Source organism: Macrosteles quadrilineatus, unplaced genomic scaffold (assembly GCF_028750875.1).
Source record: "Macrosteles quadrilineatus isolate MER2022 unplaced genomic scaffold, UCM_ALF_1.0 Scaffold_2__2_contigs__length_208266976, whole genome shotgun sequence".
Lineage (NCBI taxonomy): Eukaryota > Metazoa > Arthropoda > Insecta > Hemiptera > Cicadellidae > Macrosteles > Macrosteles quadrilineatus.
Genome location: NW_026542595.1, coordinates 72,702,985 through 72,716,529, shown reverse-complemented (window position 1 = coordinate 72,716,529; position 13,545 = coordinate 72,702,985). Strand labels below are relative to the sequence as shown.

The following is a 13,545-nucleotide window of genomic DNA, read 5'->3' as shown; positions in this document are numbered from 1 at the left end:
TGATGCGTTCTACTAGTGGGTGAGTTTTTAAATATGATTGTGCTGTTTTAAAACTTTGCTTTTGAATAATAGTATCCCGTTCATTACCTATATAGTTTGTTGATAGTTGATAGTTTACTGATCATTGATAGCTGTCTGTAACTGTGTTAAGTTACAAGAAGTGATAACTTTTCTTAGGATAAAGAAGATGACCTGATAATTAAGTTGAGAATAACGGTAAATGGAAAGTGATATTTTGAAATTAATATGCAAAACTAATCAAACACACTACAAACGTGTTCACAGGTACATCAAACACGCCAATAAACACCCCCGATTCCAACGATTACGATCAATGAGAACAAAATAAGGGAACAATAAAATAATAGCCATTTAACTTTAAATCTAAATTACTAGGGTAATATAAAATCAGACAAATTTAAATTTGCTTAGTCTGCAGGTTTGCTGCGGCGGGGTATTTTTGTAACAGAATCTGAGGATCCCTGCGGTTGCAATTGGCTTTTGCCAATCAATTTGTTAGTTTCAATAGTTATGTGTGTAACTAGTGCGCAGTTTGCACTAGCGTTACACATTATATTTTTCCTACAGTTACTATAAATCATATAAATAATAAGTCTTTCATACACTGTACAACACGTTTTTAGGTTAAGTTAAATCCAAACATTGAACGAAATGTGAAACGCTGCACCAGATGATCGTAGTCGTAATATCTTTTAGTTTTGCCAACTTACTTTCAAGCGTACACGGATTACCGGCATAATAAAAGCACGCAGTTTTGTGTTGTTTGGTTAGAATACTGGTGTTTGCGCCAAAGTAAAAACCGTGCGCCAAAGTAAAAACTGTGCGCCAAAGTAAGGCTTTCTGTAAATAGTATGTGCAAGGAAGCCCACTTTGTTGGATGACTGTATGAAAAATACTATTTTTAAACCTCCGGCATAACTCTACTACAAGATTTTTGGAAGGTTTTCCTAAAAAAAACGCACAAACCTTCAAAAGTTGTTCGTATCAAAGCTTAAGATTAGTATTGCATCCTATAGTTATTTGTGTAACTAGTGAGCAATGTCAGGGCTACAGATATACAATATGGGCAGAAAATTCAAGATGGCCGGCGGTCCTGCCGACTGTCAAAGTCAATATCCAAGTTGTTTTCTAACACTGACACCGTAATTCCGTGTCTAATATGTATTGCTGAGAATTACTAAAACAATATTAACATGGTTGACGTTCATGGTTTATCTAAGGCGTAAATTTACACTAAACAGGACTGAATATTGATTGCTTGTCCAAAACTTGGACAGTTTTATTTTCTCTCTTTTTATTCTTTGATGATTATGTGACTTCAATGATTATATAGTTTCCAGTAGGTGGTGCATTTAGTTTGAAAACTTGTTGTACTTAACACCAACATTAACCAGCAAAACAATGAGTCTCCTACATTCCTTTGTTGGAGTAATTCATTTACGCAAGTTTTCACTCTAACTGGCTACAACCCCATTATAACACGGAAATGATACATTTACAATTTTCCTCAGTCATAGCCATCGATGTATATAACCTAATAGGTTATATACATCGATGGTCATAGCTCAGAGTGGCTCCAAGAGCTACGGTAAAGCCAATGCTGCAAACGTTGTTATTTTTACTTTGTATTTCTCTGTGGCTAACTATACATGAATCCACATGTCATTTGTGAATAAATATTAGGTACCAAGAATTGTATTAAATTGAACCAAACCCGAGCCATGATTACTAATTGGCTCGAAGTGGGACGCCAGCGTCCTAGTATAATCGTAGCCTTAAACTTATTAAATTGACAGTTTGTTTATTTAACACTGACTCATCAGCATATTGTGATCGTGAGTGAAGGATAAGTGTAGAATCTTTTAATACGAATAAACCCAGACATTCAGTTATAATTTTAAAGCTATAATCAACAACCTTTTAACAAAACAGAACTAAAAAGGTTTACCTTACTATAAATCTCACACGAAAGTAAAGTGGTTTAAAACCTTAGAACCATTTATGGAGTATTTTTAATACACATAGGACAACTAAAATGAAACATAAAATATGTGTTTTCTGAAGTTCACTCTCACTTAATTAATTACAAATTGGCTTCCGGGGTCTTTTTAATAAGAGGGTTGCAACTTTTTAAACTGTTGTACAGCTTTGCTAGGTTAGGTTAGTTTGTAGCTTTAGTCACTCGTTATTTTTTATTTATTGAGCAAAAATAATCACAAAAACTCAAAATCACCTAACTCAAACTGTGGTTTTCCGCAGTATAAATAGTGGCGGCCCCTTCTGAAAAAGACGCGGCTACCACAAGGCTGTATAGATTAGACGTATCTAAAGGTTAATTGTATTATGAAAGAGAGGTTTAACTACGAACAGATAATTCTTAATCGACATGTTTTATTTACTACAGCCCCGTCGTTTTGGGTTCAGGCAGCATTATTTGTGAGGATAAAACACAAAGAAGCTATAGTATGATGCGAAAACCTCTGTCTGGGTGAAGATAGTTTGTGAGGTTCTATAGTGTTGAGTGTGTTGGTCGGAAGAGTTTTAAGAGCTGCTCTCTTACCACAGGAAGTAGCAGACATTTACTTGGCTAAACCTCAACCTTCCACAACAGGTCTTGCATTGACCAACTCAAGTGGGGTTAGAGTTCCCAAACAGTACATCAGTACTCGAAGCTATCTGACACACATATTCCATTAATATTCTTCAAACAAACTTTTCTCAGAAATATGTGGCTAAAAGTACCACATATTTTTTAAAATTTGTGAACAGGTGCATGTTGGATAAAATAACTGAATCTATAGTGACAACTTTTTACTTCTAAATCTTCAATAGACTTAAATAACTGACGGGACATTTGGCCAAAACATAAGTAATTTGGCAATTTAAGTTGGTGACTAGTATTCGTAATGTGCATGATGGCGAACGCTCATATTATATGCACTCATTGTCAAATATTGAAGATGCCTTCATGACACGGCCTGTAAGGTGAGAACACGTGTATGAACTCGTCAATAACCTACATGAGATCAACACTAGGCCAATGCTGTATTTAGAATTTGTGTTTTATAAACAATAAAAACATCATCGATTGTAAACATTCCTAAGTATATACGGATTCGGTACTTCGTATTTTATGAGTATGGTTTTATTCCTCATATTCCTCAAGTTACAGCATATAGAATGTCATATACTAATTCAAAATCACTCCTAAATTAACAATGTGAAATAAAATATCTTTACTTGCACAGTTGTCAGTCTAAGAAGATACGCGGATTAATAGTTGGTAGATTAAAAGATAAATTACATAAAACTATTATTGTACCTTTAGGCAAGTATAAGCTGTCCCAAAATGTGTTTATATTGATTTTAAGGATGCCTTGTAATCGTATACCTAAAATAGCTTATTATAAGAGAATATTCTAAGAATCAACTATTGTCTACACCTTTCCAATTTTATTTGAGAAACAGTTCTTTTTATATGAGAACATATCAATTGTATGTGAGATTCGTCAAATATATTTTTGAAACATCAAATAAAGTTGAGGCCAGTCAGTTGTATTTGAGAGGGCATCAAAGTCATTTAAATTATATTTAAGAAATGGTTAAATGAATTTGAGAACTTGTCATTTGATAGTGAGAAACTCAAAATTCAGCTGATGAATAACCAACTTCTCAAATTAAAAGCCCAAATTTTAAAATAAAATTAACAATTTCTCAATTTCATGTAATACTTTCTCAAATACAATTGACTATTCAAATTCAACTGACTAATCTAATTTACATTTAATATTTTCTCTAATACAAGTAATGATTCTCAAATACAATTAATAACTTCTCAAATAAATTAGGGAAAGGTATAGTTTTTTCAATATAATAATTTACAAATTAATTTATTTTGTACATGCATTTAGTGCATGCTTATTTGACAAGTTTGAGTTTTGTTGGTTTGGAATATATCTAATAGTTGTATATTCAAACTATAAATTCCCTTATATGAACACCAAATTTAAATGATCCAAAACACGTTTAATAGATTTTGTCTCGGATCTTTAAATTATTTTATTTCATTGTTTCCCTCATTAAAAACCCTGTACTCCTAAACATGATATTTCATCCACCTCAAAACAATCAGATCAAAAGTTTTCAAGTGGATTTAGGAAACATATGCTATCGAAAAACGGACGTTATAATTAGTTTTAAATTTTAAATCCAACAATAGAAACAACAGTATATGTTATATAGGTTTTGAATTTTTAAATCTTTTCTTAAGTCTTTTCTGGTTAGCGTTGCCTAACTCCTGAAAAAGAATCAGTACTCCAAAATAGTCATAATATTAAGAAATGCGACTTAATGTTTGCAAACCTTTTTTTGCTGAGCCTACCATCCAAATATTGTACTTATTTAATATACATTGATTGTTAGCATTGATAAGCTACTGGCAAAGCAGTTACTTCCGTCGAGCCACGTGACTGACCCGGCTTAGCCCTTTAATTAGCGGATTCCGACGCTTTAAAGTTTAAAGCTACTTCGGTTTTTCGCCTAATTACTAACTTCTCGACGGTTTTCACCCATTCATTATGTTTTCCTTTTAACTTCCCCATCGCCGTATCAAATTTATCTACTTAAGTGTTTCGAAGTACAACTATTTTTCTTAAGTCTTGCCTTATAAAATTTCTATTAACTTCGAAACGTCTTTTATCGATGTGATAGCTTTCAAGCAGTGTATTGCCGCAGTTGGAAGAGACTTACCATAAACTGCCATAGGGTTCTATTTTAAGGCATTGTTAATAATTTATGTCAACGATTCCATATGATGGACAAAATACATTTACGTTTTGTTTATTGTATGTTGTTTCATTGAATTTGACTTTCGGGATGAACTCGTTCTGTGCACAGTTAGTAATTCAGCACAAAGATGGTTTATTGAATTATAATATTTGACATAACTTTGTGGAACAATGGAGGTACAATGGTGGACTGGTGTGATGCAAACTAGCTTATCTTTTTAACTAATGTCTTATCTGTCAATAATTATGCAAAGATATGAACTAATTAATGATGATATTGCTATTACAATGTCTAAAAGCGTGATTTACTGAGATAACTGAAAACTGTCGTCTCAATGAAGGTCTATGTCATGCTTACTGAGTATTATATAGTTAAATACGTCATGATTTTACTTATGTTACCACTCTTTGAGCAAACTGTGGGTTTTTAAATAGTTTTGTTGCATAAGAGAGTGTTTAGTTCTACTACAGATGTTGCAACCCATTATTACAGTTTATCAGTTAATTGCATGTATATTTTATCGTTGTTATATTATATGTTCTTTATGAAATTATGTAATTTTCGTCTTTCCACAGTAATTTTTCCATATATGGGAATAAGCTATAACCGTAGGTCTCATGGTAAGACCTGGACCCGAGACCGATTTACTTTTTAGTTTTAAGGTTCCCAGAGATACTACTAACTATGTGTTAAAATTCATGCCCGTTAAACCGAGCAAAATTACCCGATTTTGATGAAATTTTGTACAAACATGTAAACCTACGATTATTTGAACGAGTTTGCTAACCAGCATGATAGGACTATGGGAAAGGGGAGTTATGGGGAGTTTAATGTGGTGAAAATTGGGTTTTCCAATTCCGACCCTAAAAACATAAAATTTAGCAATTTCTTTCTAAACTATTTTGTAGAGATTTATAAAAGAAATAATTGTGTATATTGAAGCGTTTTAGCGAATTTCCCATATAGGGAATAAGCTATTACCGTAGTACTCATGGTAAGACCTGAACCCGGGACCGATTTTTTTTTCGTTTAGAGGTCCCTAGAGGCCAAAAACACCATCCGTTCAAATTCATATATATATATATATATATTTATATATATATTTATATCCTACTAATATTATAAATGAGAAAGTTTAGATGTATGGATGTATGGATGTATGGATGTATGTTTGTGACAAGTGAACGCGAAAAATACTGGTCGGATTGGGCTGAAATTTGGCATGATGATAGCTCACATTCCCGATTAACATATAGGCATATTCTTATTTCAAAAATCCTTTCGGGCTCCGCCCCAGTGGCTCTGGAGTTTCCCATGTTAACCTTATGAGAAATGAAATTATTGAATCTTAACAGCTGTTTCAATTAAACAAGTTGGTTCTGTTCTGTGATGTTCAATAGCATTAAAGTTACAAAAATTACTAACAGGGTGCAGCACTATTATTTCTTTTACATTTATGACAACAGCTAATTTGCAACCAAAAGGTGAGTGAGCGTAGCGAACGAACTTCAACCTGGAGGCGAGTTAGCGTAGCGAACGAGCTAACCTGAAGGCAAGTGAGCGCAGCGAACGAGCTCAAACTAAAGGTGAGTGAGCGTAGCGAACAAGCTCCAACCTAAAGGTGAGTGAGCGTAGCGAACGAGCTCCAACCTAAAGGTGAGTGAGCGTAGCGAACAAACTTCAACCAGGACGTGATTGAGCAATGCGAACGAGATAATCTTGAAAATTAAGAAGTTAAACGGGGCAAAGCCCGCGGGTTACAGCTAGTATATATATATATATGTGTCCGTTAGCGCGATAACTCGAGCAAAAATGATCCGATTTTGATGAAATTTGCTACAAACGTGTAAACCTACGTTTATTCGAACGAGTTCGCGAACCAGCATGATCGGACCATGGGAACAGGGGTTTATGGGGGCTTTTATGGGGTAAAAATGGGTTTTTCCTATTTTTGACACAAAAAACATAAAATTTTGAAATTTCTTTCCAAACTATTTTGTAGAGCTTAAAAAAACAAATAATTTAGTATATTGAAGCGTTATAATGCGCCTAATGGTTACGGAGAAAATTCCAAAAAATTGTTAATTTAAAATTCCCATGTTATTCTTATGGAGAATAAGTAAACCGTTGTAGTGTGCTTGTTTATTAACATATTTTGCCCAAATTTGGAAAATGTTTTTATTTCTTACAAACTATTAACATTTTACATAAAAAAACACTTTTACCCTCCCTGTTGCAGCAAACCTAAGTATGTGTTAAACTGATTCTATTTTAATAGGGAATAAATGTGATATTTTTAAGGAGACATTTTAGTCTAAATCCAATCAGGCAAATGGAAATTCGCTTAGTCTTCAGGTTTGCTGTGGCGGAGGTATTTGTTTGTCTAATGGTTACGGATAAAAAAGTATTAATTAAAAATGTGCATGTCATTCAAAAGGAGAAGAAATAAACTGTTGTAGTTTGCTTACTTTTAGATACTTTTTAATGAAATTTACAAAATTAGTTTATTTCATACTAAGCTATCAACATGTCATGAAAAAATATACCCTATTACACTCCCTGTAGCAGCAAACCTAAGTAATCATTAAAATTAATTTTATTAAATATGAAATAAATCTGACGGGTTTTAAGGGAATATTTTACTGAAAATCCAGCCAGGCAAAAAGAAATTTGCTTAGTCTGCAGGTTTTCTGCGGAAGGGATTTAGATGAGTATTAAGTTTAACAATTGTTATGGCTGATACAATTTTTAACTACACAATCTTGAATATTTTTGTACTTTGCCTGTCATGGAATGAATAGCGAAATATGTATTCATTGATTTCATTCACAGCCATTGCAACACAAATCAGAAAAAATCTGTTTTACAATTTAAACTAACAGGATACATTATCCTTAATGTAAGAAATTGTTTGCGATGTCAAGTGCTTTGAGCGTTAAGTGATTTAAATAGCTATTTCACAAACAGTTGCCTACTCCAAAATAGCTATTTATCACCTACTACCTGTAACATTTTGTAAAATATTCAGAAACAAATATATATTTTTACAGTTTTTTTTCCCCATTTTGATTCTCATCTTTAAACATTTTATTTGTATTACGAGTAATATGAATCTACATAGAAATTACAAATTGTTCTAGAACTAAACCAAGGTTCACCTGTTTTGTGGCGTCATAGCAAATTGGAGCTATCAAAGTTGAGATATCGCTTATTGGCACCTGTGCTCCACTCGTCACGATCACACTTGGACACTTTATGGTTTACATGTACAACGAATGATCAGTAAAAGTTCAGTGTAAAGTTACTGAAATCACTATGTATTACTCGTTAACTCTTTTGGTTCTTGCAAGTAAGTAATTAACACATTAGCATAATCTTAAGTATTTATGTTTATCATATTACATATATTTTATTGTCACTGTCACTATTACTTTTGTTTTAGATGGGGTGGTTTGATAAAGTTTTTTATATTTTCACTCACCCAGTTGATGGAATTATCTTGATGGCAATATTAAAGGTTGATATCGTTGGAGTCTCAGACGTGCGATACTTTAACACAGTGGATACATTAGGACTAAACACTACCAATCAACGTTATGTTTGTGTTCGTAAACCACCCTTGAGTTATCGAAATTTCCAATCAGTGATGTTCTTAGCTAACGCGAGGCCCTGGACAAAATATTAAAGCGAAGCCCCCTAAACTAACTATTCGGTTTAAACATGACGACCATTTGTATGGAAAATATTGATATTTAGAGAATACCCTTCATCTTGGCAACCACTAAACGCATTTTCGTTCTGTTTGAAAATTATTAATCCTTGTGAGTTCTGCTTTAAGTTTATATGCAACATGTCAACATTTTAAAAACTAAATATTTTTTCAATATGCTATATTTTTTACTGTTTCCTGCTCGGTCCCCACATAATGATGCCAGATGGCATGGACAGCAAGACATAGCTTTCAGCATTCAATTAACGTTCGTTAAACGGCTAACACATCGTAGTGTGGTGAGAATGATATTTTGTTTTGATACTGGCAATATTGAAAAAGTAAATAAAAACAAAAACTTTGAAGTAAAAAAGTCTTTCAAATATTAAGGCTGGTGATGAGTTCTGGTAGATTTGCACAGCACTGGATTTTCATTTCCTGTCTAATGTTGAGTTGTTCATTGATTCGTGGTAGTGGTAGGGATGCTGATGAGGTCTTCAAATGTATAATGTGGTTCTTCCGAAGAAGTTTCTTTCGCTGTGGGAGGAGGGAGCAAAGGTGACAGTCTCTGTCGGCATTTCAGTGAGTCGTAGTTGGTCAATGTGTCTTTTAAACACATATCCACTGTCAAGTCTAATTAAGTAGTGTAAGAGTTCGTACTTATTTTTGATTGTTCCTGGTTTCCACAGATTTGTGTTGCTCGAGTAGTTCCGTGCTTGGACTCGGTTTCCTACTTTGTACTGTCTTGCTTTGCTATGTCGAATTGAGGATTTTTTAGGGTTCTTTATTTCAGATAGCTCGATTTTTATATTGCAAATCCACTGACGTCCTAAGATAGGTGTGTAGTTGTCTGGTACAATGTAGATTTCACCTTTGAAGATGTCAGGGTTGTATCTTATATTTACCTCTACTTTTCCAATACATAAGTTTGAATACATCTTTTGTGTAAGGTCTAAAAAGTAAGTTTGGTTGGAGTGTAAGATTACGATTTAAATTATTGAACTTGTCTCGGGAAGGAAAAGTATACCCTGAACCGTAGTCTAATACAAATTTTACTGTTTTTTTTTCAATATTAACAAATGTAAGAAATAGTGGTGAGGCTTCAGTTTGAAATTTGTCCCCCTCCCTACTATGTTTTGAATACCATACTGATAGTCACTTGTGTCTGATAAGATTCTAGTTGATGGTTAGAAAATGCTGCTAGATGAAAATATTGGTTGTTAGTACTGGCCTAGATTGCTTACAGGTAATGTTCATAATGTAAAAATGCCTCACTTGAAGTTTACTCGTCACCTATCAAATTGTCGTGGCCCTTTTTGTGGTGCACACTTATTTGCTTGAGCTGATGATTGAAAGATTGATATATTATAAATTATGTATTTACAAAATATATATAATTGATATAAAAAATGAGTAACTTTTGTTGTTAATTGAGGCGAACACTACTAAATATTAACAATTTACATATGAGATATTTTTATTTAACTTATTGTCAACATAAAACTTGTACATGATTATAAAACACTTAGTTGAGGTACAATATTATTCTGTATTTGTATTAAATTATTGTTAAGTATCCATTACATTATGTGACAAGCTTCAGTTTTAGCGAATTTCCAATATAGGAGATATTACCGTAGGTCTCATGGTAAGACCTGGGCCCGGGACCGATTTCTTTTTTCGTTTTGATGTCCTCAGAGGCCAAAAACACCATCCTTTCAAATTCATATATACAAAGGAAGGTTCAACATTAATAAGTACCCTAGTATAAAATATTCACGAGTATTACTCAGTTATTCTTTTGATCTCAAATGTGCTGCATTGTTTTTTACAAATGAAGACCTTTCATTTGATGTGCATATTGACATATGCTTAAGTTTATGATTTTCTTCCGAATTCCAGTAGGTGCCTCCCTATAGCGTCGTCTCGTTTTCCTGGTCAGGAACTGATGAGAACCTCTTTAGCGAAGGAGTGGGGGGCGTGAGGGAACACTATTACCGCAACGATACGAAGTGAACCAATATTTGATACCAAAATCTGTGTTCGTGCTGTAGTGTTTAACGTACTCGACTGATGTCCATGAGATATCCAGATCGAATCTAACCTGTAACATTAACTTGTTGTCATATATTTTGCTTAGAATGCGATTACTTCTTAACTGTACATCTTTTGTAAGAATTTGAAGCATTAGCATTTTATTACAGAAGCATTTATAATTTTATTTATAACAGAAATATTTTTTTTATTATAAAACCTTTATTCGATTTTTATCTTGTTTTTTTTTGTATCATTTGCAAGTTTGGTTCGTTAGGTTAGGTAATGATAGTTTAATTTTATAATTTTAAATTTTAAAAATTATGTTATAATTAAAATTTTTATTTTATAACTCAACAATTTGTTTTATAGTAAAAAAAATAATTTTATAATTCTTCTTACATCGACGTGAGTGGCTCTCCCGCTCTCCCACAATCCCCCACTCCTTCGCAGAAGTAGTTCTCATCGGTTCCTGACTAGGAAACTGAGACGCTAGTGGTGCCTCGCTGAGGAAGTAGTAACTTATAATTGCGTAGCAAATTCAATGAATCTGCAAACAGCTGTCATTTTCGACTCGGTTGTCCGTTGAAGTTCAAGATTGCGACAATGTGTTTTACAAACTAAGAACTTTAATTTGATACCAAAATCTACCTATGCTGCAATTTAAGAGTGTTTTATGACTCCCCCTTAATTAATTTTGTGGACCGTCTTTTATGGGACAAACAAGAGTTAATAGTTTAAAAGAGTAGATAATTGTCGTTTTTATTTATATACCAAGTCTCGTTACCTTATCTATAATGGTAAGAAATATATTACACCGATCCGGGACTTTTTCAAACACACTGTATCTTTAATTTGTCAAAATATCTAGAGACCACTCCTACAGTTTGAGGCTACCATTATTATCAAGAAAATTATTGATAAATAATGTATACAAAGCTAGCGTATGCACTCTCGCCATTGACCACTCCCCTCCTCTCCCCTTAAAAAATAGATTAATTAAGGAAAAGAGGTAAACAAATAGCGCAAGCTTGTGCCCCGTTAGAAACCCCACCCTGCAGCCACCTGACTAGCTCGACTACCACTAGAGCACTTGACTTCCTAAAAAGATACTTGAGGTCTAATTCGCATAGTAAAACTACTCAAATAACGAGACTTATTATGTAATCCTTGATCTCAATAGAATAAAAAAATAGAAGCGCGGGGCCCTGGACGATTGTCACGCTCGTCCCCCCCCCCCCCGGAAGAACTTCATAGGGACAAATTGTAACTCATCTAGCTCGTTTGATGTGAGATTAAACAAATTATATTTACGGGAAAATGGGGCTAATTTTGCAGGGTTTCCTACATAAATAAATTAAGTAATTAATCTTTAGGAGTTTCTTTCAATAACAGACACAATTGAACCTAGATTTTTCACTACCTATTGAGGCCTATTGCATTATTAGTTTTAAATCCGAAACAAGCTTTGAACTAAACGAAAATGGGCAATTCACTAAGGCGAGATTTATGGAAAGAAAACATCCACTCTCTATGTGCTCCTCTTCTGCACATTGTCAATCTTAGCCTGACATCTGGTATATTCCCAAACGAGCTGAAATTGGCCAAGATCATTCCATTGAACAAATCTAATGATTTCACAGACATGAATAACCGTCCAATTTCCAATAATCGTCCGATTTCTTTGTTAAGTGTAATTGCTAAGCTTTTAGAGAAAATTGCCCAAGACCAACTGGTTTTTTACCTCCACCAGTGCAATATTTTAAGTGAAAACCAGTATGGTTTCAGGAGTGACAAAAACATATCTGATGCTTTATTTGATATTAATAAATACATTAACGAGGCAATTTATGGCAACAAACGAAGTATGTTAATTTTCTTAGACTTGAAAAAAGCTTTTGACTCAGTGGACAGAAGTCGATTGTTGCGCAAACTTGAGCTTGTCGGGGTGCGCGGCACCTCGCTCGCTTGGTTCAGCAGCTACCTCTCTGATAGGCTACAAACTGTCTCACTTGGTGAAGTGTCAAGCGATATTTTGCCAGTGGAGTATGGTGTGGTCCAGGGTTCGACCCTTGGTCCTGTTTTATTCCTCATTTATATTAATAATATTTCTAAAATTCAAACAGAAGGAAAATTAACATTATTTGCTGATGATACTCAAATATTTGTAACTGGAGCATCCTGGGAGGAGGTTAAAACCAAGGCAGAATCAGACCTCTGTTTACTAAAAAAATGGCTTGACCAAAATGTATTGTCCCTTAATATATCTAAAACAAATTTATGCCAATTTCAATACGCAAGATAACCGAATACAAACTTGATAACCTAACTATTCATGTCTGTGGGTCAATAACTCTTGTTTCTGTAGCAAAATTGAAAAAGTTGATTCATACAAATATCTTGGTATTTTTTTTAATTCAAAGATGAAATGGTCGGAACATGTTGAATATCTAAAAACTAAATTACGTAAATATATTTATGCATTTAGGCAACTTAGTGATATTCTCGAAGAGCAAGAAATTAAAATAGCATACTATGCATATGTTCAATCATTGTTGTCTTTTGGAATTATTGCTTTTGGTGGTGCTTACAAAACTATCTTGCAACCTGTTTTTGTAGTGCAGAAAACAATACTTAAAGTTGCTTTTAAAAAACACTTTAGATATTCAACTGCTAATCTTTTTGTAGAATCGGGAGTTTTGACAGCCAGGCAGTTATTTTTAAAATTTATTTTAGTTCACATGTACAAAAACGTTGATAATATTATTGTAAAAATTACTCATCCCCACAATACGCGCTTTTCTCGAAATGTTGGTGTAAGTGTTCCACAAACTTTCAAATCATTTTCAAATACGAATTGCTTTCACTTAACCCAAATCATTTATCGTAACATGTGTAACAGATATCAAAATGTCAACATTCTAAATTCACCCTCTCTCTCTCTATAAGCATGTTGTGGGGTGGCTTGTAGGACTGAGTTCAGAGGACACCGA

General features: G+C 33.7%; 1 protein-coding gene across 1 annotated transcript in view; it reads left to right on the top strand.

Annotated features, from left to right (window-relative positions):
- Positions 1-13,545, top strand: part of LOC128985362 (lutropin-choriogonadotropic hormone receptor) — a 384,665-nt gene that overhangs the window by 170,911 nt on the left and 200,209 nt on the right. The window lies entirely within an intron of this gene.